This window comes from Haemaphysalis longicornis, unplaced genomic scaffold (assembly GCF_048455015.1).
Source record: "Haemaphysalis longicornis isolate Haplotype H1 unplaced genomic scaffold, Haemaphysalis longicornis Haplotype H1 scaffold_10, whole genome shotgun sequence".
Classification (NCBI taxonomy): Eukaryota; Metazoa; Arthropoda; class Arachnida; order Ixodida; family Ixodidae; genus Haemaphysalis; species Haemaphysalis longicornis.
In genome coordinates, this window is record NW_027526204.1 from 75,726,704 (window position 1) to 75,730,547 (window position 3,844).

Consider the following 3,844-nt stretch of genomic DNA (forward strand, 5'->3'; position numbering starts at 1 on the left):
GTGGTTTTTTGAATTGTATCCTCCATCTGTATAGTATTATTATGCATATCTTCACCTACGATGTTCGGTGTATGAACTCTCAAAATGTTAAGCAAAAGTTATCGAAGTGCAGGACAAGAAAGAAGTCATACATCCAGATGTTTGTATTCACATGTCTTGGTCCTACTTCTACACAATTCTGCGGCCGTAAACGTGCCCAAGCCGGATCGCGCTGCTACAGTAAAGCTAAAAAATTATAAAATGGGTAGTACAGTTTACTAATTTTGAAGACGACTGGGTAAGTTTTTTGGAGAGTCCTAAATTACAGCAGTGTGCACAACATTGCATAATTTAGTGGTGGAAAAAAGGAGTAGAAGGTGTAACGAGAGCATCATACGACGCTGCGCAGACGCACCGCCGTTTCACGCAACGTGGCTTTCACCTTGCTGCCACCAGTTTGTCAGACGGAGTTTACTTTTGTACGAGCAGCCGAAAGCCCCGAAGATATTTCTGGTTGTATTAAAGAATGGTAATACCAAACCAGCCGCCATTTCAGAAAAGCACAGAATCGCGTAACCGACAGTCACGCTCGAAACAACTCGCGTTGCACCACGGCAATATACAACGTAGTAGTGCAACAAAAAATGCCGTTCTATTCAGTGCCGGATTAAGAAATGCGGGGCTTTGGGAGCGTGAACGACCAACCTGGCCGCCTAGACGCACCCCATGTGACCTCCTCAACGTCATGTAAGGTGTGTTTATTATACAAGCGCTTAAAATCAACAATGTATGGTTAATTCAGATTCATATTTAAATATATTTTGCTTAAAATTTGGTTAAAGCCGGTAAATGGCTTTGTAAGGTTGTTTCACCGTGGTTATAGCAGCTGCATAGGCAAATGGCGGCGCCCTATTTTTACGAAACGTGTGATCGACAGGCGCGCTTACTCCGCATCAACAGAAGTCTATACAGAAACACATGACGCTTTTTAAAGCTGTGACATAGTTAATTCCATAAAATTAAGTAAGTCGTATCTGATCGACCCACGCGTGAAACAGCACGCTTTTCGGTAATGCTCATCGGTTTTCTTAAAACGTCGTGATCGGACTGCTCAGCTGTTCAAACTCCCACCGCGTCCTACCTGTCTCTGGAACAAATAGCCCATTTTTGTTGACTCGTCAGCCTGCAAAATGGCACCGAGGCGTCCAGTTCACGTACGCGTATTCGGCTGCCCCTTGTCGGAAGCGGCTGTTTCGGAGTGGTGTGCCCATTGGTTTGCCCGGTACAAACACGCTTCGGGATCCCCTAGAAGGTCCGAACGAAGCGGACGAGGTGCCACTTGTAGTAACTAGTTCCAATGACTTTAGCAGGAAGCAGTGGCTGCGGCACCCGAATTCACATTTGGGCTACAGAGTTGGGAGCACGCAAATAAATAATTCGGAAAGTTTGTCATTAACCTTGGCAAACGGATCGTCTAGTTAAGTAACCTGGACCAACCGACAAGGGTTGGCTGTATGTAGTCATTTAAACGCGCCTGTATACACGCTAGCCATGTCCTCACATGCTTACAGGTCCAAACATGCTTTTGTGAAAATCTGTCAATACGTCTTCGGAGTTCTGAAATTGCTTTTAAGCCTATGTCGCAAATGTGGTGTGTGAAAGGTCATATGTACATTTGGTGGCTTTATCTCATCACACCGATTTCCTACATGCCTTTGTCATGATCATCATGTTCACATATCTTTTTCCTATATGAGGAGTGAAGCTCAGTAACCGCGTTAGTTGAAATCTCAATTCATGTTAAAAATCTTTTTGCGCTATTCTTGAATCCACTACGGCATGACATTGATAGGAAGTAAGCCCCTAATAATGTACAGCGTGCTCTTGATGAACTCGTTAATCACCGAGACTAATCTACAACGTTCTTTCACTTGCGGACTAAATTCAGCATCCACATTTCGCTGACAGTGGTCAAAAACTTGTGCAGCATCTTGACTATCAGTACTAGGCCATTGGCATTGTTGTACTTGGAGGAAACCCGTTGCATGATACCTTGCTGGATGGTGTCAAGGCAAGTGTCTCCAGCACTGCTTCCTGATAAGGCTGAAAACATTAGGATAGCAGGAAAAACAAGTATAATATAAAATCACGATGCCCAGGCAATAAGTTTTTTAAGGCACAGACCACAGCTTAGGAGGATCAATCAGGGTTCTTGCCGGCCAAAAAAAGGAGCAACCAGACGTAGCCATTCACTCCGTCTGAGCGCTCACATCAACACAGCTGGTGCCAAAAACTATCAGGGTAACAATAATAATAATTTACTTGCCGTAGAACCCTGTTGGGGTACTATCAGAACCAACTGCAGGCTGCTGTTCCTCAGCTCGGTTGCATGGGATATACTGTGGTACATGCCACAAGGTGTGATGGAGCTGTCGGGAATACTGAGTGCTAAGCTTCTGTGCACGGGATACACACACAATGAATTCGCAAAGAAACACTACGTGTTTATTGCATGAGTGTAAGTGTAAAGAAATGCTGGTGTTAAACTCATTGTTATGCTACCACCTTGGAGAAAGATCACAGCCGTGTTCTGGACGTGCCCAAAGCATGAAGTGAATTTGAAGTGTGTTCTTTCTACGAAATGCACCTGACAGCAGAGAAAGGACGTCAGACAGTGACACAATAAAGAAAATAATGGTGAATGGGAGAACATCAGCAAAACAAGGCCCACTACTGTGGTTTGTGGATGTGGCTAGTGCTGGACACATGAAACATTCACGGTGTAACACAGCTCATGTGTGCGGTGCAATCAGTCCCAGCGTACACCGAAGGGGATGGTTCTCAGGCTCGGCAGCGTCTCGCATGGCAGGACCAGTTGCGAGCTGATATGAGACACTCAGGAACACATCAACCGCGAGATAGGACGAGCCAGAATGTCAAGGACAAGTCGTAGCAGCGAAGCGGTTAGTGCATGTGCAAAAACAACCGAGGAACCACAAACTCACGTCCCGCCGCAACAGGAACGCAGGTTCAAGCCAGAGTAGGATAACATAGCAGGGCCCTGAAGTCACTTGACCCTTCCGGAAGGGAGACCCAGACAATAAAATGATTTGGCGCCCGATGGCAAGGGTCTCGTAATCCAGTGGCTCATCGATCGAACGTGTAGCACAGAGCTCCACCATTCCAACCATGCCCTGTCCTGGTTGTGCTTGTTCTGCCCAGGCTCCAAGATCTTTTTTGTAAAACCTGCGAGATGTTCAAGGATGAAATTAGACGAAAAAATGCTGTATCACTAATATCCTTCTTTATTGAGCCTGCAACACAACTATATTCGAAGAGTGGCTTACGGGAGAGAACTCAGCCTTGAAATCTGAATGTCCCTCCCTGCATACTCCCTGTTAGCACTTATGAATGCTCATGTTGCATAATTGAGCTTTGCAAGCGGAAACATACTGTATTCATGCCTGTGCCCTTTCAGTACTGTGAACATGAACACACTAGAAACAGCTCAAATACAGGATTGAAAAAAGGACAAACACGAGCACTGCCCGTCACAGACCCGTCTTTTTTGTCGTCCAGAGTCGCACTGTTTTCGTGTGGTCAGTTCATACTAAGTAGCCCAACTTAGCACTCTATTACGAACAAGTCACCATGTTTGAGTTCTGAGGTTGAAGTTTTGGTACCCTAGTGGATTGAGAAGGTAGTAATGTGTATCTAACAGGTAATTTTTCCAACCAGTGAAATGTTCTGCAAAGTCAGCATCGCGCAAATAAAAGCTTATTTTCGAACCACTTGCCTGGTTTGTTCAAAATAAAGAAAATCGTTTCTTTGGCAAAACTTTATGTTTGGAGAAAAACAGGGCAAG